The sequence below is a fragment of the Chiloscyllium plagiosum genome, chromosome 20 (genome assembly GCF_004010195.1).
Source record: "Chiloscyllium plagiosum isolate BGI_BamShark_2017 chromosome 20, ASM401019v2, whole genome shotgun sequence".
Classification (NCBI taxonomy): Eukaryota; Metazoa; Chordata; class Chondrichthyes; order Orectolobiformes; family Hemiscylliidae; genus Chiloscyllium; species Chiloscyllium plagiosum.
The window spans coordinates 8,174,164-8,201,565 of record NC_057729.1 but is presented as its reverse complement, the minus strand read 5'-3'; the positions used below and the strand labels follow the sequence as shown (position 1 = coordinate 8,201,565).

At 40.1% G+C, this 27,402-nt stretch overlaps 1 long non-coding RNA gene across 1 annotated transcript in view; it reads right to left on the bottom strand.

The window, feature by feature from the left end:
* The window catches only part of LOC122560007, a 69,634-nt gene extending 48,866 nt beyond the window's left edge, over positions 1 to 20,768 (bottom strand). The window contains exon 1 of the long non-coding RNA XR_006314613.1: positions 20,748 to 20,768. This is a non-coding gene — a long non-coding RNA (uncharacterized LOC122560007). The remainder of the gene's footprint in view (positions 1 to 20,747) is intronic.
* Positions 20,769 to 27,402: the final 6,634 nt, after the last annotated feature.

The window sequence follows — 27,402 nt, the reverse complement described above, 5'->3', positions numbered from 1 at the left end:
ACTCCACACAGTCAGTCGCCTGAAGTGGGAATTGAACCTGGGTCTCTGGCGCTGTGAGGCAGCAGTGCTAACCACTGTGCCACCGTGCCACCCACGGTTATGAATGAGTGACAGTAGCATATCTAACAATTCCTGCTTTGTGGCTGATGTTACCTTGTCAATTTTTGACCAACAACAAAATAAGTCAATGAGCAAGATGAAAGGTATTCCAAGAACTGACTTGTTAATTTCAAGGTGATCAGATGAAAAAAAGAGACAATGTAGTTCAGCTGTTCAGGAGCAGAGAAGTTGGATTTCTTCCACGTCTCAAATAACTTTATTCCATTGAGAACATCAACAGCTCCAGCCAGCAATGGAGACATCTATTTATCGTCACTGTATCTTACAGCAATATTATTGAATACTATGAATTGCAGATGAAGTGGTTTTGATTTACAGCAGCTTTGTGCGGTCTGTTTCCCATATGACTGATTCCCCATAAATTCTCTACACCGAACAGAAACAAAATATGCATTACAAACCCACCCCAAAACAACAGCATTTTATGTTTCTACTGGTTTCTGTATGTGCAGAGGAAAATATTAAATTCTATAAAGAAGTCAAACGTCAATGGATTCCAGTTAAAAGGGTCAGCAGGAGGGAATGGAAAAATTGAGAAGGAGGGATGGCAAGTTGAAGGCAAATGCTCTGAAAAGGCTACAGAAAGGGAAATGATGGACCAAAGAATTTAGGGGAAGATTATATTGTGAAACATTATAGGATGAGGTACAACAGATTGAGGATGAATTTTAGCTGCTGGGCTACAGGAGAATGTATTAGAAATAACAGGAAGTCTTTTGTGCAGCAGGAATTAACAGAACCAGCAGAGTGCAGCATTTCAGAGATTGGTGCCAAAGGGAAAATATTGAAAGGAATTAGAATCAACAACACTAAAGACCTTGGAGAAACCAAGGACAAAGAAGAACACCATGTAGACTACCATTTAGAATTTGGCATAAGGCAAAAGAATGGTATAGCAGAATGTCATCAAGTCTGTAATCCAGAGGCCCAGAGCACATGTTCAGATGGTGGAATTCATTAATAAATCTGGAATTGAAAGCTCATCTTAATAATAGTGACCATGAACGTATTATCTATAGTTGTAAGAATATAGTTGAACTTGTGGAAAGGAACTATCCTTACCTGGTCTGGTCAACAGGTAACACTAGACCCACAACAGTTGCTCGGCTCCCAGTTTCCCTCTGAGCAAGTCACTCAGTTAAAGGGCAAGGCCAATTAGGCATACACAACAAATGCTGGCCTTGCCTCAAAACTATGTGCAGAGCCATATTGTACACAGCATAATGTGTGATTGGAAGAATTAGGGAAGTAGAGAAGGTGGACTGTCATTACCTGACAACAGGTACTACCTGTGGCTCAGATGTTAGCCCATATGTTTGAGTCAGCATGGTGTAAAATCCAATGCCATTCCAGGGACTTGAACACACAATATATCCTGTAACTCCAGTGTAGTACGGAGAAAGTGATCGAAAGGTGCCATCAGACAAAGTGTGGCCTTTCACCTGATGTATTAAACTGAGGTCCTCTCTGTCCTATCAGGTGGATGTTGGGACAAAGTTATAGTTTAATGGTATTGTTGTTGGATGGGTAATCTAGAGAACGAGGTAATACACTTTGACCTGTGTTCAAGTCACACCATGGTAGATTGCAGTTTGAATTCAAAAATTCCATGTACTGTTGTTAAGAAAATCCATTGTCCTTATTTGGTCTTATCTACATGTGACTCCAGTCCCATTGCAATGCTGTTGACTCTTAACTGCTCTCTGAAATGCCTAGCAGGCCAGTCAGTTGAATCTAACGTGGCATCTTCTTGAAGCATTGTTTCTATGTTGTGTAGGTATACTGTATTGTTTGGGAGCAAGTTCCAAGACTTTTACCCAAACAGTGACATAGTTCCAAGTTCAGGTTGGTGACCAGTTTGCAGGAGAGTGTGTAGATTGTGTTGTTCTCATATATATGCTGCCTTGTCCTTTTAGATGGTAGAGATAGACAGATGCTGGCATTGGAGTCTTGGTAATTTGCTGCACGGCATCTTGTCGATGGTACACACAGCTGGCACTCTTTGTCTGTGGTGGAAGGATTGCATGATTAAGGGGATGGCTGGGGAGGCTGCTTTGCCTTGGTTAATGTCCAAGCTTCCTGGGTGCTATTGATGCACACTCAACCAGTCAATACAGTATTCCACTTCATAATCAGCATACCTTTCTTTTTCATTTCTTCCCTCCTCCTCCAATCTCCGTGAACCGCCAGGTGGCTTTTCACACTCCCAGCTCTGGATGAATAATTATTTCAATGAGCTAATTATTGGGAAGAGCAAATCATTAACTTTGGTTCCCACCACAAACTTCATTTCCTTAGCTACCAACTCATTCTCTTCATAATAATTGCCTGATCACAATCTTGTTGGAGTATTTGATTCTGAGTTGAGATTCCAAATCCACATCCAGGACAGCGTTTAGACCATTCTTCCACCTCCTGAGTTCATTGCTGCATCAGCTCATCTGCTGGTGAAACCTTTATCTGCACTTTGTGACCTCTAGACTTGAGTAGTCGAAAAATCTATTGGCTTTCTCCCACTTTTTACTCTCCAAAATCCACTGCCTGTTGTCCTATCTTGCATTATATTCTGTTCATTAATCATCTCTGACATTGGATAAGCGACTCCAAGGCAGTATATGAGAATAGCACAACATACACCTCAGTTTTAAAATTCTCAACCTTTTCAAATCCCTGCATGGCTTTTCTCCTCCCCTCCTCTGTAACCTGCTCTATTCCTACAATGTTTTGAGGTAATTCCACTTTCTCAAATTCTGGCCTTTACTGAATCTTTGATTTAATTGTTCCACCATTGGCAATTTACAGCTATTGGGGGCTTAAACCCTTAAATTCTTTCCCGACACCAGACTATCCTCTGCTTCTACTTTCTCCCTTATGACACTGTGTAAAGTGTCCAGGCTTTTCATCATCCATCCTTGCAAATGGATGCATCTTCATTTGATATTGTGTGAAATTTTATGTGCTCACACTGCAATGTAGTGTCTTTGGACATTTAAAAGCACAACAGAAATATAAACTCTCGTTTCCCTGAAATGTATTTATTCATCTCTACTATTTCTTTTGATTGTGTTCCAAACTTTAAACATTCTCTGGCCTTGTGAATTTCTTGTGAATTCTTCATTGAATTTATTTGTGACAGTTTTATAATTCTGTCCCCTGGTTCGGCTTCTCATATCGTTGATGGCACTGTTGAATATAAACTTAGCAATCTGCTCATAGCTAACAACATGGGACACTCAGTAATAGCCTAAATATGCTGAAGAGGCACGGAGTTTCAATGTTTTCATATCTTCCTGTAAAACTGCTCTATATTATGAGCACACAAGATGTTGGAATTTATTGTCAGATGAAAAGAGAAGTACTAAATAGCAGCTTTTACTTTATTCCAGACAATGAAGCAACTGGAGGGGGAGAACTGTCTACAGATCAATCTGGTCTTGCTCCTAAAAATCCAGCAGAAAATTAAAAGAAGGGCTGACACTGAAATAGATCCTCAATATATTGGAGGCAAACTGTTTGAGATCATTTCATGTCATTATCTGGGTTAGAGCAGTCTCAGCTCTCTGGAGGAATACCCAGCATTGTAGGAAGAAGGCCAATGCCCTTCTCCACTCGGCAAGGGTAAACTTCAACATCTTCTGTCTGACAGCTCACACTCACTCTCTCTCTGTAACTGTACCCACCCCGTATTCAAACTCATGCTCTATCATTCTCATTGATAACAGAAACAGCTTTCCCGCTCACTATTATCTACCTCTAGAAGCACAAAACCTACATGCCCGTTCCCCACCTGCATCAACAAGAATAGGTGTGCCACCCATTTCCCTCTCCCTTAATATCTTCCTCTCTCTCATTGCATGAAGTAAACAATGCAGAGTTGGGCAGAAAGCATAAAGGTGGTGTGCTATCCTGTAATTTGGTTCCTCACCTGTTATGAGGTGAAAATTCTGATTCTGATCCACCGAGCAAGGCATGGGCTGGTATCAAAGGCTGCCCTTGAATTACAGTGCCAGGAACCCCGAAGTGAAGGCCCCTTTGACTTGACTGAAGCTTGCTGATAACTATTACCAACTTCCTGGTTTTGTGTCTACACTACATAGCACAGAAATACAGCAATGATATGAACCTGGTATCTTTGGTTGAGGGCAAAATACAACACATGAAAAGGCAAGGCAAGGCAATACAAGGTAGGGATGCTGTGAAAACGCGATCTAATAGCAACGTGATTTAATAGCAACAAGAGCAAGCAAAACGACCAGGAGGTGCAGTCTGATCCAATCCCTGAGCACACTGTGTCCTTGCAGCTATATTACAATGATTATTGCTGGTGGAGCCTGCGATAGAGCATTGGAGTTCAGAAGCAGCCTGTAAATGGACTGGAGATGTGCCATGAGAGTTTTAAAAGACTGGCACATGTCAGGTGCCAATGCCCATGAACGTGGTGTGTGTGTGTGGCCAAAGTCCATTGAGATGGGCCTCTCTGCACTGTCTAATTCTACCATGCATCTCACCATTGCCCATGCTGCTCAGACCCCTGGAAGATTCTGCCCAAGACCACTTGATATTGGTGCTGATTTCAAATAGATGCCATGTTCATTTTTCCTTAGGCCTTGACTTAGGTTATGGGAATCATAATTTTATGGAGGAGGCCTAGACACAGCTAAAGAGTGGTAGAGCCTGTTTAAATTTTATGCTGTGAAGTGAGTTCAGTACCCCAGTTCTTTAAAAGTTAAAGAAAATGCAACTTTCATTTCAAGTAAAAATATAAACAACTGCTACTGGAATGGATTGGTTGACAGGACATCTGGTATAGATTAGCAAATAAGAAGGAACCATCTGTTCCTTTACTTTAATGCACTTCTTTGTTGACAGTTCCCACAGGATGCGACCACAGCTTAGCCCATTGTGAATATTTGCTATGTTTCAAAAGCTCCAAAAACCAGCATTCTTAGAGGGTCTGAGTTTATATTTTGATCAACATTTTTTAGACGCTATTAAAGGATTATCTATTTTTAGGTGAGGTTAGTGAATTTTGGATTCTTTGTTTATTTTGAAAAGAAAGTGACCATATCAAAGTTAAAGCCTTGGAAAGGGAATTATGGATGTGAGATTTTTCACTGATATACATGTATGATTAAGGGTTTTTTTAGACAATCAGAAGTTTCTAATTCCAGGTGATTCCAGTCCCTGAGGTATGTCCATTTTGGATACTTGGTAAGTGGCCAGGGAATGGTATTGGGGGAATAAGGAAACATGGAGATTGCGTAAGGCTATGGCAGCAATTCATGGCCTAGAGGTATGAAGGGGCATGCAGATGACATGGTGAATGTGGAGGGAGTGGAACTGACATTGGGGATATGGGGTGGCATGGGGTATCACCAGCATTTGGTGGCATGTGAACTAGGTAGTGGGGGTGGCATGTAGGAATGTCCAACATTCTTTCTTATGACAGGACATTCAGAGCAAGAAGTGTAATGGATCTGCCAGACAACTGAGGCATGCCTGCTAACTGGCCAAACACTCAACTATCTCCACTGACACCTCCGAACTGACTCTAAATGAGTATATGAATATATGTATTAGGAGCAGGTTTGGGTCATTCAGTCCCTCAAGTCTGTTCTACTATTCCACAAGATCATGGCCATCTACTTATGGCCTCAACCTCTACAATTATGCCCACCCAAGATAATCAATGATCGACTTGTTAGTCAACAATCTACTTACCTCAGCCTTAAAAATATTCAATGACCCTGCCTCCACCAATGTCTGGGAAGAGCAGCCCAAAGACTCATGAATTGCTGAGAGAAATAATTCCTCCTGGTTTTAGTCTTAAATGGGAGACCTCTGATTTTTAAATAATGTTTCTTTGCCTCTATCCTGCTCTTGCTCCTTTGGAATGAAAACAGGACACTGGACGCCCTTTTAAAGGGAACTATCAATCTACATTTTAGTGAGTAGTGGGCAATAAATATTATTGATTCCTGTGAAACACCATGGGATACTTTATAATATCAAAATATTACATAAGTGCAAGTTGTTGTTATCAGAACTCCTCCAGGGTGCTTTTATACTTTTCTTGCTCAAATTCAGGTTGAAAATTCCTATATAGATTTGAGACGACTTGCAACCTGATAATTGGGAGCTTTCCAACAGCCATGTTTTCTCTGGCAAACTATAAGTCTTATAATGGATAAAAGTGCATATTTCTGCACTCTGAAATGAAAACTTCTTTTGCATTGCCAACAATATCATTGTATTATTATCAATCTTTGGCAATATACCACACTACATGTACACCACAGATTAGGGTGCCCAACTTGAAGCCTCAGCCCTGACAACCTTGTACTCAATACTGAGGTAGCCTAACCTCTCTCCTGTACATTAATTGTTATTTTCTGTACTTCTAGATTGTATCTTTGGTGATTTGAAAAGGGCCTGATGAGACACTTGTTGGTGCATAAACCTTACATAAGAATGAAATTTGCTATGGGTTTAAATATTGTTTTGTCCTGGATGCTTCATGTTATTCAGTATGCAGACCATGAAGGGCTAGGATAATTAATCTTTGAAAAACACTTTTTTTTAATTTCACCGCAAATAAAATCTCATTGAAAGAACAGGGCTGGCTTGTGACTCTGTGGTCTTAGTGCTCCCAAAGGCCAAGGTTCAAATCCCATCATGGGAGAGTTCACACGGCAAATAATCAGACGTCAATCTTCCTGCAACCTATTTCCAGCATGCTTGGTTCGGAGAACCCTCTGAAGAATTCACAGGTAGCATTGAGAAATTCAAACCTTCCACAGACCAGGAATAGTTCCCGGACTGATTGAGATCAGGATGTTATCTATGGATGTCAGAAAGACGTGAATCGTCTTTATTCATTCTTTAAAGAAATTTTCTAGTCAACCTGTTCAGAAGTGTTATTACACAGGCCTGGAACAGGTGGGGCTTGAACGTGGACCTCCTAGCTCAGAGATAAGGACACTACCACCGCACCATCCTCAACATACTTAGTTGTAAATTATTTAATTTAGCAGAAATACACATTGCATCTATACACTTCAATAGTACATGCAGTCTTCAGGAGAACTACACAAAATATCTTTCTTACAATGATGGGCAACAGTCAACAGGTTAGTCTGCCTACCAACAGGCAGCAGACAATTCCCTATTAGAACAGCGCTGCCAACTGACCCAATGTCCTGCCTTAGAATAAAGGGTTCTAACTCATATTAGCAGTAAAGAATAAAAGAAACATGATTCATTCAATCCAGATGGACGACTAATGCTTTCACCTTCCTGAGCAAACACAATTTCATTACGACTATACGACAACTCAGCAAGAGCAAACTCATTCAGTGAAAGTGAAAATGAAGTGCCCTTTCAAATGGGCTTGGACACACTGTTCAAGATAACCTTGATTAAAAAACGAAAACATTCCCATATGTTCGATAAAGACAAAATCATCATGTAAACCTATTTTTATCTCACAGTGTCAAAACGCTTTACAATAAAAGAGGTTCTTCCAAAGTGTCATCACTGCTGCAATGTGCTGGCTAATTTATGCTCAACCAGGTCCCACAAGTAGCAGTGTGATCAAGCCGAGATAATTTATGTGAGTGATGTTGGGTGAGAACTCCCTTGCAGTTCATCAAAATAAATTAGATATTTTATATCTGTTGTGTTCAATTGTCTTCCATGTTTGTTCTCTGTGGTGTGTGCTGGTCGTCAAACCAATGGGGGCAGTTACAGAGAAAGAGAAATTGGAACCCTATGGATGTCCTCATTTTAAAATCAGTTGGTAATAAAGTTCCATTCATACATAGAACCTGGTGAGAGTCATCATTGTATTCCTCCAAGGGTAGACAGACCTTCAGTTTAAGATTTCATGTGAAAACCAGCACCTCTGGTATTGCAGAGCTCTCTCAACACTGCAATGTATTGTTATGCTATATTGTAAAGTCTCAGGAGTGGGACTTGAACCAAATTCTTTCTGGCTGAGTGACAAGAATGTGAACCAGTGTAAGCCATTTCTAGCTTGAAGTTGTAATAAGAGATATATTACATATGTCATCACAAAAGAGCATCAACATACATTTAATTAACACTTGGAATATGGAAAAAATATCTGTAGGCTTCACATATGAAAGGACAAAAATTGATACAGGGTTAAAGAAGGAGGTAATAGGGAATATGTTTAAAGATTTGGTTAATATGTTTTTCTCTATGAGGCAGTGCCTAGGGTTATCTTTCTTCCTGGTTTAATGGATTCTGATCTCGCTGAAATGCCCATTGTACAGTCTGCAGACTCTGTAAGACAAGTGGTGCTTGAAGGGTTCACTAGATGAGTTGTTTGATGCTTGTGCACTCTCTCTGATGTCTCAACTTTGCCTCTGCATGTTCCTGATGAAGTCTTGGTACCTTCCCAAATTAAATGTTTTCATTTTGGTCAGTTACAAATCTGGTTTATCAGGGATGACCTGATCTCTTTAAGCATTTTTGCTGTCCTCCTTGAAGTCTCTTGCTGTGATTGAGTTCTGTATAGACATGCCCAGTTCAGACATCTGGTATCATGCAATGACATGTCACACAACGTGGAATTAGTTTTGATTGATTAGCACCTCAATGCTGGGCAAGTTGTCCTGACAGAAGATGTTGGACCAGCTTTCATACCACCAAATTTGCATGATCTTATGAAGACACTTCTGGATGGTAGAGCTCCAGTGTTTTGAAGTGCCTGCATTGGTTGTCCAGGTCTCCAAAGCATACAGGAACATTGGCATCGCTACTGCCTGATAAACTTTTACTTAACTTTGATATCCTGTAGTAGTGTGTAAGGAAGATCTTGAAAGACAAGAGAACATGCAGAGACTGAGTGAAGGAGTTGCTGAGTTGCTGTGGAAGAGGGCAAAGTTGGACGAATTCAGAATTTATGGACATCTGTAAAGTTACTGGAGCATTTTGGGTAAGACATTTACAAAGTGCCCATTCTGTGAAGAAGTGTTTCATACCAACACATAATAGCTAATTTCTCCTCCAAATCTAGACTCGCTGACCAGAGGAAACTATTTTTTTCCATCCACATTATCAAATCTTTAAAATCACAAACATGAAACTAGATTAAACTTAATGTTCAAATTCAGGGGAAATACATGCCTTGCTTCTGCAACCTGTCCTTGCATTTCGACCCTTTCACCTCTGCTGTCATTTTGGTGAATTTGTAGTGCAACCACAACAAGAGAAATACATCTTCCAGAGAGGTACTGAATGTAGTACTTGAAATAAACTATAGAATAACAAAGGCATAACATCCGGTTATATTCCAGCCAATATTTCACTATTATTTTTAATCAAATTTGCACCTGTCTTTTTAGCACTATTCAATTCCATATTCCATTCTCTTTGTTCAATCTGCTGCCGTTCAGAAAATAGTTTGATCAATCTTTCTTTAGGTCCAAAATGTGTGATCTCACATTTTCTCTTGAACACCTATTTTTATAGTTGTCCAACTCACTGAATCTATCAATGTTCCTTTCCAACATAGTGCTCCCGCCTTCTCTATTTGTGCCCCTTAATGTAGTCAGAAACCTTGAACATAGAACTCTTTATTCCTTCATTTAAATGATATAATGAAATATTGACGCTCCAGCACAGTTACCCATGTATACCACAAGTAACTTTCCATCAATTGCAGCACACACTCTTTCTACTTAGTGTTTATCTCTTATCTCCTAACCAATTCCCTTATTGTTTCAATAGGTTATCGCCAATTTCATGTAATTTCACTTTTGCTTAAGGCCTCTTATTAAATAGCTTCTGGAGGTGCACATAAAAAGAAAATCCATAAACACCACCTTACAATCACATTTGAAGGATGTTTAAAAAAGATTAAATTAATTTAGATATTTAGACATGACTTACAGTTACAAATCCAAGCTGACTCTCTAATCTACTCATACTTGTCAAAGCACTTAGTCACGATGCCATTAATGACAGGTTAAAGTAACTGCCTCACATGAGGTATTAAACTAATGGATATATTAATTTCCCTCCCACTCTTCTTACCTAACGATTTGAACAATCGCAGGGCTGTTGAATGAATAGCTTTGGAGTAAGATAGGGTATGAGCAACAGTATTTTTGCTGTGGTGAAATTTATAGAAGGTGGAGAAAGAGCAGTTGGCCAGGGCAGCATGAGGATAATTGAGTCTGGAGGTACCAGTCGCGTGGGTGATAGCTTACTCAGCAGATGAAAGGAAACCCGTGTGAATATGAATGATGTTACATAGAGGTAGAAGTCTTTAAAATGAAAAAACTATGAGTGATTCAATGCTAAATTTGAAGTCAAGTAGGATGTGCAAAGATTGTAAAGAGTCAATTTTAAGCAGAGGCAGTGGTCAAGGAGTGTGATTGAGTGTGCGATAAGGGGTGGTGGTATTTTTGGGGGGGGTAGCAAACATGTGGCTTTGGTTTTTCTAATGCAAGCTAATGGGCATGTGACTGATCAAGGATTAGATGCAGTCTGATAACAATAAAGAGGTAGAATTACATAGAATATGTCAGGGGCTCTGATGGCACACCGATAGTGCCCCTCTGTCTGAGACAGGAGGCCTGAGTTCAAGTCCCATCTGTTCAAGAGAGTATGTAATAATATCTCTGAACAGTTTGATTAGAAAATAAAATAACACAGAAACAAGCCAATTGACCACTTAGTTCATGCCTGCATTGATTTTAAACTTGAGCTTCATCTGAACCTTCCTTAACTAAATTGACTAGTATTCTATTCCCTCCTTCTCATTACATTGAGGTAGCTTCCCTTAAATGTATCTACCCAATAGAAAGGAACCTCGATTATCTGAATATCAATTATCAGAATTTCGATTATCCGAAGGAGATCTTGAGGTCCCGATAGAAACATTACGTCAAAGAGCTATTTCAACCCTAATCGCGTCTCTTGTTTACAGGTATATGATTTAAAAACAAACTTGGCTCACTGAAATGCTGCCGAGAACAGTCCTGGACAGTCCAGGCACTGTCTGACCTCCCACCCTCTCGCTCTTCCCCGACACTTTCTCTGGAGTTCTACACAGGGATGTACCCTGAACCCCCTTCCCCAGAAAATCTCTCCAACATTGTCCTGTACAGGGCATAGGTGGAACCTGTCAAAATGTTGCAGTAAAAGGTTGTGTGTGTGGCTGTGTGTGAAAGGCAGCAGCAGTCTTACTGTTGGTGTACAGTCTGGCTGCCTAGGGTTGGGTGTGGCATTGGCCAGGGGTGGGNNGGGGGCTCCTGCGCAGTGTACTGCTGTCTCGAGTCCTGCAGGGGGAGCAGACTTCACAGAAAATTCCAAGCCCCAGAGGAAATCAATTAACCAAATAATCAATTATCCAAACAAAATAATGCTTACCCATCTTGTTCGGATAAGTGAGGTTCCTCTGAATACATGCAAAGTCACCATAGTCTTACCAAGCAATAGGGCTGTTCTCATTAGACAACTGGGGCTGGTTTAATCTGAGGGTCACCATCCCTCAAATGAGGGGTGAGGTTAAGAAGGAGAATTTTTCATGGTAACCTCCGCTGGTGTGGGAATTGAATCCATACTATTTGCATCACTTTATATTTCAAGCCAGCTAACTAATCCACAAAGGCACAATTTGCACTCAATCACTCTACTTAAAGAATTTCACTTTTTCACTTTTTTTAGATTAAGATGATTCTTCTGAATTCCCTCTTCAATTTCTTGGTAACCATCTCATATTAAGAGCCCTTAGGTTTGCTTTTACTGACAAATGGAAAATCTCCAGGCTGAATCTTGAGGTTTCTAAATAAGTGCGAGTTGCATCGAGTTTTATGGAGGGATTCTGACTGTGAGGCGTGCAGTGAAATGTCTTGCCATATTTTACCAAATGTGTCTCATTAACTACCTAGCCTATCTGAATGGCATCTCTCTTTTCTGATCTGTCCCCATTTTACCACATGCCATTCCCGGAACAACATGCCACTCAGTGGATATCCTCCCATTGGCCAGCAAGCTTGTCCCTGCACCATGTGTATAAGGACACTGTGCAACCAGATGAGCACTGCATTCTGAAGCAGCCTGTTCAATGAGGGACAGAATCTGAGCATGTTGGAGAAGGGGAAGCTGTGATTCTCTGTTGTAACAGAGAACTGGAGATGCTGATGGAGATGGTGGTGTAAAGGAGAGGCAGTCTGGAGTACACAGAGGAGGTCACGCCACCAGATCCTGATGGTCTGCTCTGATATTATCGCCCAGGTCAGAGCCATCTCAACAGACATAGAAACAGCCATCAGTGCGGTAGGAAGATCATTGACCTTTCTTGCTGTGCTAAGGTAAGTACTATTTTATTCTGTCTACTAAGTTTCATTATTTTGGCTGTTTGTTTCAGTGCCTGTGTATCCCGAAGGTACCATGCATCGATGTCTGTGATAAGAGTTTGTGGCAGTTTGTGAAAGCGAGATGAGCAATGTGCCCCTCATTGTCCCTCAACCCAAAACATATTGAATCTTTCCATGGCCTCTGCTTCCAAAAATACTGGTGTGAATGAGATGGTCAGCCATGCCTGGGACAGGGAGGTCTACAGCAAACAGAGCCAGTTTATTTGGAATGTCACAGATAAGGGAGCCTACAGGTCTGTGTCCTGTAGAGTACATGGATCTGCGTGTAATGTTATTTCCATTTAAATGCCTTTAAATAAGTAGGTGCTGCAACCCCTCCCTCACAGATACAGACCTTTACTTCACCTACCTTTTACCACAACACCACCAACCCCTAGCATATGATGCAGGCATACACAATCCGTCCACTTGAACCCACAATGCTCCCCCTCCCTCCATGATCCCTTTCTCATCCATACTTTACAATTTTCCTTCACCCTATGAATACTGTTACTCCCTTCACAATCATCATCCTCCCTTTTTTCAGCCTGCAGCACCCAGCTAATAAGCTTGCTGTAAAAGAACCTTTTGCAATGGTGAATGACGACATTACGATAGAATTTCACATTATGTTTGAAAAAGAGGGAGCTCAATCTGAAACAATGACAATAAATTTGAATAAAGGAAATTATGAAAGCATGATTTACAAATTGGCTGATGTGAATTGGGAAAATGCATCAAAAGGCATGACTATACATAGGAAATGGACAGTCTTTAAAGATCTAATGTATTGCTTACAGAAGCTGTACATCCCTTCAAGGTACCTAACTCAAAAAAGATCAATCAACCATGGCTTACATAAGGAGTTAGGGATTGTATAAGTCTAAAACAAAAGGCATAGCAAAGGACACCCAAAAATCTGATAAGGAAAGGACAAACACAATATAAATGCAATCTAGCAAAAAGACATAAAAATGGACAGTAAAAGCTTCTACAGGTATTTCACTCAGGCAATGGCAATTTGTGTGACTGCATGAACATCTCAAACTGAACATTATTTCTTTCTTACATTACTTTTGTCAGCAGTTACAATTAATAATGGCTCCCCAATATATATCTACACCATTTGCCTTTCCCATAATTTACTTTTAAAATTTGATTCTTCCCTTCTTCAAAATCATAATAAACTCTTGAATGAAGAGGCAATGATAGGAGTCATGCAGGTTGGCCATCCTGCGACAACAAATACTTGCCCTTGAAAAATCCCAATGGGTCAAAGAAGTGTTGGAAGATTGTCATGTTTTCCAATTGCATATTTTCAGAGCATACCCACACTTGACCTTGAAAATTCTGCCCATGGCATCTCAACAATATTTACCTTGTTCTTGTTTTTTAACAGAATATATTATACTAGGTGCTTTTGAACATCATTGGGAATGGTTCCAATTAGTATTCAATATAATTGCATGTCAAAGAATTTTGCCTATTTAATTTCCAAATATCTACCCTCGATCTCTCAAAATCTCTTCTCCAATACATTACCTTGATTTTTGTCATGTTTATCTTCTTCTCAATCATAATTTTAAGTGAATAAGACAATGGTCATTAACTTTTTCTGTTACATACACTTCTCTTATCTAGTCTGGTTCATTCCTTCTTATTGGATTCTTCAATTCTCACTGGTGGACAAATCTTCCCTTGTTGAGCTTCTATGATGGATTAAAAAGGAGCTTTATAGACATTGTAAGCACACTTATTTTGAAATCCTGCTGGAATATTGTAATTTTTTGCTCATTTTTCTAATTTGTATGTCTGTTTCTTATTCATCCTCCGTTCCACTATTAAGTGGTTGTTGGGTACTTCTATCATTGTTATTGATTCTTTATTGTCTTTTAACTTTATCCACAAAGATTTTGTTTGTATCCTACAGATGGCTGTTATACAGCATCACCTTTATCTACTGCTATTTTATTACCCTCACAGATAAAAGTACTATTTCCATCTTTTTCCGTCACTCCCATTTTAAGAACGTATTATATTCCGCAATGTTTAATTCCCAGTGCTGATTTCCTGTAGTCATATCTTGGTGCTCCCTACTATATCTGATTTCATAATGTATCATTGCCTCCAGCTTCCCCAGTTAACTGCAGCACCATGTCCTCTGTTGAACAGATGGTTTAATTCATTTTAATTGCAGTTTCTCTTACTTTAACTCAATTATCTTGTTCTACAAATACCATATATTTCACAATCGTTTAAGTCCTGCCTTAGTTTAATTTATCTTGTACTCTCCTTACCCGGGATAGACGTCACAGAGTTGTTACTGTGCAGAAGAAAACTATTCAATCCATCGTATCTACACCAGTGTATTGAGCAATTTTCTTTTCCTTTATTCATTCACAAGATGAGGGCATCACTGTCTTGGCAACATTTATTGCTAATCCCTAATTAGCAAGAGCGTAGATGAGAGTCAACCACATTGCTGTGAGTCTGGAGCCACATGTAGGCCAGACCAGTTAAGGATGGCAGTGTCCTTTCCTAAAGGATATTGGTGAACCAGAAGGGTATTTTCCCAACAATGGATTCATGGTCATCGTTACACACTTAATTCAGATTTTTTTGTTAATGAATTCAAATTCCACCATCTGCAGTGACAGGATTCAAACCTGGGTCCCCAGAATGTTATCTTTGGATTAACAGTCCAGCAATAATACCACCAGGCCACTGCCTCCCCATTACATGAGGTACCATTCCTCTGTCTTTTTGCCAGGATCTTGCACATTGTTTCTATTTAAATAATCAGCCAATGGCTCATTGAGTGCCTCAATTGAAGCTTCTCTCAGCACATTTCCAGTTAGTACATTTGAAACTTGAACATCTCACAATGAGAAAAAATATCGTCCACCTCACATTTGCTTTTTTTTGTAATGTACTTTAAAATTGTATTTTGGTTCCCAAACCTTAGTGAGTGGGAATGGTTTCTCCCCATTTACTCTGTCCAGCTCCCTTATAATTTGAAAACTTTTATCAAGTGGACAGTGAAAGCTTTTTATGGTCATGGCTAGCTTTAAATTGAGGGGTGATAGATATAGGACAGATGTCAGTGGTAGTTTCTTTACTCAGAGAGTAGTAGGGGCATGGAATGCACTGCCTGCAATAGTAGTAGACTCGCCAATTTTAAGGGCATTTAAATGGTCATTGGATAAACATATGGATGAAAATGGAGTAGTGTAGGACTCTAGGCTTTGGATTGGTTCCACAGGCCTGCACAATATCGAGGGCTGAAGGGCCTGTTCTGTGCTGTAATGTTCTATGTTCTATATGTTCTATATTCTAAGTGTTCTCTTAGCCATTTCCTCGCCACGGAAAAGAGTTCCAGTCTCTCAAATATTTCCTCATAACTAAAGTAAACTTGAGGGTCACAGTTTGCAGATATCAACAATCAGGTGAGTAGAAATGAGACTATGGAGAACTGCAGCAAAAGAGAAGAAGACAAATAGGCTGGCAGACTGCACAGGGAGATGGAATATGTAATTCAAAATTGTGAAATGTGAGGGGGAGTTGGGTCCTGCTGATGGAAATAAACCAAATTCCACCACATTGGGGACTCTGGGAAGGAGCATCTGCTGTTATCACAGAATAAGAAACTGGTTTCTGTATTTGTGCATTCATATCTGGGATGAGTCGAGCAACAGACTTATATCTAATGGAGGTGCTGGAGGCTGTAGTCGAGAACTGGCTGGAGGTTAGAAATAATCACTGACACAACTCCGGTGAAATATCCATGAGCATTGTCATTTATATTTAGGCTGGATTTTCTTTTTGCAGATCCCTCTCTGATCTTTGAATTGGGTCATTCACAATTTTAATTTGGGTCATTTGATTGTTGTAGCAGGAACAAAAAGTTGATTGATGAGATTCAAATATAGAGTTATGGAAAAGATAGAGGTGGATTTTAGAGATGGTAGCATTTTCAAAGCCTTTCGGTAGGAAGCATAATTGGAAGAAGTGATTGTTGACAAGGAGAGAGATATCAGCCATTGGTTTCTGACGTGGGATGATGATGACAATAGCAGTATAATGGTCATTGGGCTTTTAAAGAGTGTTTAGCTTGAGTTTAACTTCTGTTCCATCTGGTTTCTGTCCAGTGGAGGGAGTTAATTTCTTTCTTTTTATTGTGCAGTGAGCTGCTTATAGTGGTGTTTCTCTATCTTTATTCACTTGTCAATTAACATGGATTGGCACAGTGGTTAGCACTGCTGCCTCACAGCAGTGCCTCCCGCTCCGGTTTCCTCCCACAGTCCAAAGATGTGCAGGTCAGGTGAATTGGCCATGCTAAATTGCCTGTAGTGTTAGGTAAGGGGTAAATGTGGGGATATGGGTGGATTGCGCTTCGGCGGGTCGGTGTGGACTTGTTGGGCCGAAGGGCCTGTTTCCACACTGTAATGTAAACTAATCTAATCTAATATTTCCTTGTATTTTATTCAATGGGCAACAATGGCAGTGATAAAATTCGGCTTTAACATCTTAGAAATAATTTTACAATCATGCCGTTGAATGGAAGAGCTGTGAGATTGAGTGTCTCAAGCACCCTCCTTAAACAAGCATTAAGGTTCTTACATAAGTCAATGAGCAACTTAACACCCATGGAGGCATCTCTGCACAAATCTGAAACAAAGCCAGGGCTGTTTCACTCACCATGCTTTGGCACGTCCTAAAGCTATCAATGTCTACACATCCTCTGACTCCATAGTCCTGCAGTACCCTCTTCACCCCATCAGGCGCATGCATGCATGTGCGCGCACACACACACACACATGCACACACACAGAAACATGCATACATACAGATGCGAACACACACAGACATACAGAGGCACACACACACATATCATGCACAGAAGCACACATGTACATATGCACAGACATGTAAATACATACAGACACACACGTGCACACATGCAAACATGAGTGTACACAACACATATGCACACACACAGATACATGTACACTGATGTAGGCACACGTGTTTACACACACACACACACATTTTTCCAATTATTTCTCCAAATGTACTTGATGGCTACCCTCTTTCTTTTTATTGTGCAGTGAGCTGCTTATAGTGGTGTTTCTCTATCTTTATTCACTTGTCAATTAACATGGATTGGAATTTATTGATTTTGTTATTCGACCAAAGGTCAAACTTCATATCTGTGTATAGTTCCATAAGTGTGGCATATTATTCAGCAGGACACAAATTAATGACTTTTTTTCAAGGGTTTTACTTGAGATTTTCTTGAGGGCTCTCTCTCCCTCCCTCTTTGATTTGCTGAGCTACATTTTGGTTTCAAGGGCTCCTTTCCGTTCTCTCTAAATTATTATGTGATGGAAACATATAGTAACAATGTCCATTTGTGTTGACTTAAAGTATTTTGATTCATAGAGAAGCCGAATTCGAAGAATTAGGCGATATCCTCAACATTGAATTTCCATTGGAATTTAATACACAACATACAAGGAAAACATTAATTTCTTGGGCAGCGTATTATTTAAATTGACATTTAAAGAGGCGTAAGTCAGCAACTGATGTTTTTCCAAAATAACTGTGAACATGCATACACAAAAAGAGGCATCATCCTAAATATTATCTCTTTCAGAGACTAGTGAGATCATAGCTAATATGTTTCCATCGTAAATACACACAGTCAGAAATTTAATGTAGTCACTCCCTTTTTCACTGAATTTCCAACCTCAATCTCAAACTTAAATTTAACAATTGGAAAACATCTAAATTTTTCTTCAAATGATAGCTCCTGAACATAAGCAGCCTTAAACTAAAGATTCACACTCCTCTTATAGCACAGTGACTCAATGGTTCACACTGCAGTGTTACATCACCAGGGACCTGGGTTCAAATCCAGCCTTGGGCAACTGTTTGTGTGGCTTTTGTGTGGGTTTCCTCCCACAGCCCAAAGATATGCAGGTTAGGTAAATTGCCTATAATATTCAGGGGATGTGTAGGTTAGGTGCATTAGTCAGGGATAAATGTAGGGGAATGGGTCTGGGTGGGTCAGTCTTCGGAGAGTCAGTGTGGACTTGTTGGGCCAAAGGTCAGTTTCCAAACTGTGGGGATTCTATGGAAATTTATTATATCAGTAGTGATAGTTCAAAACTGTTCTGTCCCCTTTTCAGCCATCATCTCTCCCTCTTAAAGATTCACCTTCCCTTTCCTACAGCTTAATTCACTCCCACTCTTGCAGCCTTCTTTCCACCCAAGACCATTCACTCTCTCCTTTCTCTCCCCACAATGCAGCATTTCTCTCTCCCTTCCCTGTGGACTCCCACATAGTTGCATTCTCCTTCCCTAGCCCCCCTACAGCCTCCTGCTCCATCCCCTCACAGTCACAGAGTCTAAGAGATGTAAATCACGGAAACTGGCCCTTTAGCCTAACTTGTCCATGTCAACCAGGATTCCTAAACTGCACTAGTCCCATGTACTTGTATTTAGCCCATATCTCTCTAAAACCTTCCTATCCCATGTACCTGTCCAAATGTCTTCTGAATGTTGTAATTGTACTCACCTCTACCACTCCCGCTAGCTGTTCGTTCCATATACGCACCACTCACTGTGTGAAAAAGTTGTCCCTCAGGTCCCTTTTAAATTTTTCCCCCTCACCTTAAACCTATTACGTCTAGTTTTGGACTCCCCTAACCTGGAGAAAAGACCTTAGCTATTTACTTTATCAAAGCCCCTTATGATTTTTCAAATCTCCATAACGTCATCCCTCAACCTACTATGCTCCAGTGAAAAATGTCCCTGGCAATCCAGGGACTCCTTATGACACAAACCCTTCAGTGTTGGTAATATCCTTGTAAATCTTGTTGCACCTTTCCAGTTTAATAACATCCTTCCTACAGCAGGGCGACCAGAATTGTTTACAGTACTCCAAATGTGGCCTTATCAATGTTTTGTACAGCCACAATATGATGTCCCAACTCCTATACTCAGTGGTCTGATCGATGAAGGTAAGCATGCCAAATGTCTTGTTCACCAATCTGACTGCCTGTGATGCCACTTTAAAGAAACTCTGTACCTGCAACCCTTAGTTTCTCTGTTTGCCAACACTTTCCAGGGCCCTACAGTTAATTGTGTAAGTCCTGCCCTTCTTTGTCTTATCAACATGCAACACCCCACATTTTTCTGAATTAATTATCCCTTTCTTTCTGCATTTGCAATCTCCAGCACTTCCCTATTCTTCCCTTGCACCCTCCAGTCTCCTCACAAATTTCTTCCCCCACACCAATTGCAGTCTTTATCATGCCCCCGGCAGATGGACATCCAACAGACAACTCGCCTGGCCTTGGCTCTCCCACCCGTATAATGCATTAGTGAACTTATCAGCAGCAAGCATGGGAGAGAAACAACCTGCGATTGGAGAAGCAGCTCCACACCAACTTTGTCCTTACAATAGACAGTGACAGTGTTTTTTTCTATTGGTCACCCCTGTGATTGAATTTTTCCAGGATTTTGGGGATATTCAGGAACAAAGGTAACTGCCATTTTGCGCTGCTTTCTCGTACCTTGCTCAAATGGAAATGGATCAAGTGTAAACCTACACAATAAGAGAGTTCTAGCTTTGGAGGAGCTACATCACTCCCATTGTTACCATCAGATAATGCGGAATTAGTGGACATTGATTCTCATCTGTATAACTCAACATTGGACAGTGCATCACTAAATAAGTCATAAAGGGGACCACAGTTTTTTTATTTAAACCCATGTGTATCTAAGCTGACTATTACTTGATTGAAGTAGAACTGGCCCCCAGAGGTTCTATAAATCTTTTCTCCAGTTTTGTATGATCTGTGTTCCAAAGCTGGAATTAGCATAAATTTTGTACACCACTAAAATAGTTAGACAGAAATTGCCACAACATTGTTTAATTTCTTAATTCACTGTGTCCCATCACAACTCTGACACACACACCATGGATGTTTATTATAAAACTTCCTCATTCAGTTGTGGCTTTGATCTTTTCTTTTGGGTGTGTGGGGTAAGACAATGTTTCATCCTGTTACTGAGTCTATTAAATCCTTGGCTTGTTCTGTTCACATTTATGCCATTATAACCTGAAAGCTGACAAGTTGAACTTGAGAAATGTCCCCTCTGTGCAATGCTGTTTTAGGTGGTAAAAAATATCATTGATGCTGAACTAAGGAGTGAATTATTACTTACGCAGGAGCAGCACAATATGACGATGAAGAAAGATTCCATGATTCCACCGACCCCCACAACCCATGTCAGGCGCAAGAACAATATGACTCCAAAAATATTCTGCAGGCAGGGGAAGTAGACTCCCATGATTGTACCCATCCGTGTAGCCTGTAAAGAAGGAAATGGTAGTGAAAAAAAGACATGGTCTCAGATCTGAAGTTTCAATAAATAAAATCTTCTATGTCCAGCTTAATTGTGGTATTGATATGAAGACGCCATGGACAATATGGCATAGTTCTCAGCTCATACTCAGAATTTATTCAGTCTAAGTTGTTCGGACCACCAGTGGCTGGTTAATAAATGCCAATATTTAACCTTAGAATTGTGTGGTTCAAATCATTCTACTGAGAACCAGCGTTAATTTGGAAGAAAAAAGTGGAAAGAGATTCTATTTATGGTTGTGCAGTAATAAATTCAACAGTGTAAAGACCAGCAACCAATCTGTCAAGTATTTCTGGTCATATAGTGATTGAAACTAAGCCAGCCAGGTGGACCCTATAGAATATGAGTTCCCTGACTGGGGCTGTTAACCTGTTCCAATCAAGGAGCCCTGGCTTCCAGGTATAAACAGGAGTATCAGGGGTTCTGTTCACTCTGAGAGCTGGTGCTGAGGGAGCTGAATCAGTGTCAAGGAATCTCCATGTGGCAATAAAGGGTGACATGGTGACAGTGGATACTAGCCTCTGTGGAGTTATTTCAGGTTACTGCTGAATATGTTAAGGCCATTTTGTTACATTGCCAAATGAATGCTTAAACTGAGAATAGACTTGGCTTCAGTGTTGAAATGAAGCCCTTGTATCCATTTCAAGGACTCACTTATTAAATTCCTTCAGAAAATTTGCTGAACAAATTGTGTCTATTTTCCCAGATTCACAGCAGCCTGACTATTGCTTCCCGAAGCTGCAAAGTATGGCAAGGCAAAGTCTTTATATTAACTTCCATATAGAACAACAGGAACAGAAGGGGACCATTCTCTCTGAGGTTGTCTACCTTCAATTGCGAACAAGTCAGCCAGCCCAAACTGTTCCAGGTAAAAGCATGCTTTTGGATGTCATGGCAATTTCTGTCGAAGTATGAGGCTTCCCAGATTCAGGCATGTATTGGAGGTTATTGCTCCCAAAATGGGATGTGACAAATTTCTAGCTCAAAAACTTTAATTATACAGTTGACTGTTTTCCATAGTTCAAGGTGATTTGTCTGAAATTTATATGCTATACTGTTACATTTTTTGAAATTTAAGTGACAGCACAAATAAAAGTCTAACATACACTCTGAGAAGGCTGCATCAGTGACTAGACTTAGAGATGCCAGACTGAGGTGGACAAAGTTACAAATCACACAACACCAGGTTATAGTCCAACAGGTTATTTGGAAGCACTAGCTTTTGGAGCACTGCTCCTTCATCAGGAGGTCAACCTCCACAACCATCTAATGAAGAAGTATCACTCCGAAAGCTAGAGCTTCCAAATAAACCTTTTGAACTATAACCTGGTGTTGTGTGATTTTTATCATTGACCAGAGCTATTTATGTCTTATTGCAATTACACACGTCCTTGCTGAGACCACATCTGGAGTAATGTGGGCAGTTTTGGTCTCTTACCTGAGGAAGGATGTTCTTGCTATGGAGGGAGTGTAACAAAGATTTACCAAACTGAATCCTGGGATAGTAGGACTGGCGTATGAATGGAGAATTGGTTAGGACTATATTCAGTGGAAATTTGAAGAATGGCGGGGGATCTATAGAAACCTATAAACTTCTAACGGGACTGGACAGATTAAATGCAGGAAGGATGTTCCTAATGACTGGGGAGTCCAGAACCATAGTCCACAGTCTCAGGATACAAGGGTAGGACTCCATTTAAGATTGAGATGAGGAGAAATTTCTTCACCTCGAGACAAGTGAGCCTGTGGAATTCTCTGCCACAGAAAGCAGTTGAGGCCAAAACATTGAATGTTTTCAAGAAGGATTTAGATTTGGTTCCAAGGGCTTCAGGAATCAAAGGATACAAGGAAAAAGCAATACTGAGTTGAATATCAGCCATATTGAATGTTGCAGCAGGCACAAAGGGTTAAATGGCCTCCTCCTGCTCCTACGTTTTACATTTCTGTTTCTTTCCTTCACATTTGACAGGTTTTTATTTCTCTAATTTTATAGCATTCTGGAGAAAACTTTAGTAAATTGTTGTTTTGCAGTTATTCACAGTTAGTCCCTGCAGACTTCAACTACTTCAAAACTGAGCACCACCAGTTAAGGCGGTTTCATAACAAAAAGTATCAGCATTAGCTTCAGTATTCTTCCTATCATCTTCATTTTATTCTTTACGACCTGACCTGTATAACTGATAATGATGATCACATCAAAGAGAAGCCAATTCAGGAAAGAGGAACACAGTACACTCCCAGTGGAGAAGCAGACTGAATATCAGTCGAGATAAAGTCATGATTAATTTAAGGCGCTTCTGCTAATGTTTTCAACTGTGCACATTAATGATAAAGACTGTATCATTCAAGATTAACAACTCACAAATGCAATACCCTAAAAACATTTTCAAATTGTTCACAGATTAGAAATCACAAAATAAAAAACACACAGTATGCAACAAAATAATATTCAACAGAGTCAAAGCCTTCTTCAGGTTTTGGTAGGTTATGATTAAGGAGTGAAGTCTTTAAATTAAGTGGTACTGCATACATTGGGACAGGGACAGGGCATTGTGCTAACCTATTTCAGTGCTGCTTACTACTATGTGTTTTTAATTTGACCATTAGATCAGCACTGTATACTACAAAGGTACGAATAGGACCAACAGTAAGCCATTCAGCCCATCATGCCTGCTCCACCATTCAATAAGACCTTGGCTAATCTGATTTTAATCTCATGCCTACATTCCTGCATATCCCTTATAATATATCATGCCCTTGGTAATCTAGACTCTATCCATCCCTGCTTGAAAAATTTTAAAGGTTCTGCATCCACTGCCTTTTGAGAAAGGAATTCCAACGATTCAGAGAAAACAAATGTCCTCATCTTTATCTAAATGGCACCCTCTTATCTTTAACTTCTGACCAATACTCCCTGTAAGTTGTGTGGCTGTGTGTGTGTGTGAAGTTGCTCCAGTGTTCTGCACATGGTAATTGGTGTTGCTCCACCAATCGTGGCATTGACTTCCAATCCCAGAAATCACTGCTGTGCATGGACCATTAACAAAATTAGAGAGAATGCTCTCTATGACCCCTATGTCTAGATTCTTCCACAAGAGAAAATGTCCCTTCAATATTTGACTGGTCAAATTCCTTGAGTACTTTATTCATTTCAGTTAAGTCATATCTGACAGGCTTAGCCTGTCTAACCTTTCCTTATTAGGCTGCTCATTCCAGGCATTAGTCTAGTAAACTTTCCCTGAACAACTTCTCATGCATTGACATCTTTCCACAAGTACAGTGACTAATACTGTACACAGTACTCCAGACGTAGTCTTACCAATTGCCTGCATTATTGAAGCATACTGTTAGATTCAATTCCTCGTGTAATAAATCATAACATTCTATTAACTTTCCAATTAATTGCTGTACCCGCATACTAACATTCAGTGATTCATGCATTTCAGGGCTCTGTGTCCTCTCACCATTTAGATAATAGTTTTTTTTATTATTTCTATTAGAATGGACAATTCTGCACTTTCCCACATTGTACTTCATATATCAGATTGCTGCCCACTCACTTAACCTATCGGGTTCCCTTTGTAGGCCTCTTATCTTCTCTTCTTAACTCACTTTCCCACCTACCTTTGTGTTATCTGCAAAATTAGCTGTCATATCTTTGATCAGTTCATCCATACCATTCATGACATCTTACCAGCCTGAAAAAGCCCATTTAACCTTACCCTCTGCCACTTGTTAGTAAGTCAATCTTCTATCCATGCCAATAGATTGTACCTACACCACAAGCTTTAATTTTTCACAATAACTTGATGAAGCATATCATGAGAGGCATTCTGGAATAATATATCCACTGGTACCTCTTTGTCTAGCACAACGTACCTCTTCAAAGAACAAAGTTCGTTAAACATGATTTCTCTTTGAGAAAGCCATTTTGGCTCTGCCTGATTTTCTTGAACACATCCAAGAGCTGTTGAGTCAGAGAATGATAGTCATAGAGGTTTGCAGCACAGAAAAAGACACTTCAACCCATTGAGTTTGCACTAATCAAAAACATTTACCTCACATCTTTAACAGTAGTCCGTAATTTCTTGCTTTTTGCCTCCCTCCCTTTTTGAATACAGGAATTACATGGGAATTCAAATCATAGAATCCCAACAGTGCTAAAAGATGCCATTCAGCCCATCGGGTCCTGCACCAACCCTATGAAGGCTATCCCCACAACTCTGCATTTCCCATGGCCAATCCACTTAACCTGAACATCTTTGGACTGTGGGAGGAAACTGAAGGACCTGGAGGAAACCCACACAGACACAGGGAGAATGTGCAGACTCCATGCAGACAGTTGCCCAGGGCCATGTTCGTAACGAATGGCAGAGTAAGCTTGTAGGGCCGAATGGCCTACTTCAGCTCCTATTTTCTATAATTCTGTGCCAATAAGTTAGGTTTTATATTTTAAGAGGCACAACCATTTCTACATTTGCTTGTTTTATGGTACTTAATTATCTCTCAGTACTGATGGTTGCAGACTGCAATAAACTTGCCCAAAGTCAACAGAACAATGAGCTGAACAAAATGTGGTTTCAAAACAAATAGGATTCATTCTGATTGCAGTGTGGGAGCTATGCTCCCACTCACAATAACATTACTGTGGTAAAGTACTGATGCATCATAACAATGTTGCACATATTATCAGACATGATTGTCTTTTCTCTGATATTACAACTCCAACAAACAACACCTTCCTCCCACTTGCTGACTGCTGAGTTTGTGTGAAAAATCATAATGACATCAATCCCACACTGTGGTCTCCTTTGTCCCTCCACTGAATCTTCAGCTCTCCATATAGCACTATCTCCTCCCCATTTTGGACACTGATTTTAAAGACAACAAAGAATTCAACGATCAGTTTATTTTAATTATAATTTGGTCCATGTCCCCATAACATGGCTGTAGCATAAATCTTCAGGCATTATACTCTTAAAATGAGATACTTTCCCTCATGATTGGAGTCATCTGCATATTTGGTATTACCTTAGACTCAACTATGTCCTCCTGATTGCCCCCCACAAAATATATCTGCAGTGAAACTGAAATATTCCAAATCTCTGTTGCCAATGTTCTCACTGAAGTACTTCCACAGAGCCCAGTATCCCGTCACCAAGTCACCCCTTATCTAGATGCGGAGAGTCCTTGACACTCTACTAATTCCCTCAGAGCCAGCTGTCAGTGTGAACACAACTTCAGAAATGCCTGTTTATTTTTATTTTGTTTGATTTCTTCAATAACTTTGTTGAGAATATGAACTTTTTTTAGCTCTCTCAGCTCAACACAGATAATTGATAGAAAATAAAGCCTTTTAGGATGAATTCAGTAACAAATTGATGTGAATAATCATTACTTAGCAACACTGATTACACTGTTGGAAATAGTATCCAGAATATCTGCAAAAATAAAAACTGTAAAGCAGCTGAGTAGAGAACTCAGATGTCATCTGGCTTTCTTTCAGATACAAATGGTTCGAATAGGTTTCTTAGCCTTTCCTGTTTTTAAACCAGATTGGCATTTGTAAAAAGTATGTAAAATGCTTCTATGCATTGTAAAACAGAAAATAGAATTCCTAATTTTAATATCTCATTTCATATGTGTTAGTAGAGCAAATGTTAGATTTGAGGAGAAAGTGAGGTCTGCAGATGCTGGAGATCAGAGCTGAAAATGTGTTGCTGGAAAAGCGCAGCATGTCAGGCAGCATCCAGGGAACAGGAGAATCGACGTTTCGGGCATAAGCCCTTCTTCAGCAACACATTTTCAACAAATGTTAGATTTGCCACACGGTGAGAAGAATGGTGACACTCCTGTTTATATCCATCAGCCAGGGCTCCCTGATTGGACCAGGTTAACAGCCCCAATCAGGGAACCCATTTTTTATGAGGTCCACTGGCTGACCTCATTACAATCACTACATTCCTCCACCTCTGAGTTTGAGGACACAGGCCAGTTCATTTTTTTTTGGAGCTGCTCTCGCACAATTTGCAAGTTTGTAGTTTTCATATGGTCCACATGCTTGTTCAGGACCATCACACCGACTCGAACTTCATACATCACTGGACCTGACCGCAAGTCGACCATGCCTCTAACCCATGCAGGGCCATTCCTGCAGTTCCTACACCAAACTTTGTCTCCTGAAATAAACTGTCTCTCTTGCTTAGCAGAGTATTGTGTCTGGCATTAAAGTTCCTGATCACATTTCAACACCACCCTCCAACCCCCTTCCACCGAATCTGGGAAGATCAGATTTAACGTGGTGCAGAGTTTTCTTGCCATTAGCAACTCTGTTACAGATATGCAAGTAATTGCATGAGGGGTGCTCTTATAATCAAATAGGAACCAGGACAGTTTGGTATCTAATGAAGCTGCAGGCTTTTTGTTTAAGCATACCTTCAAAGTTTGGATGGCT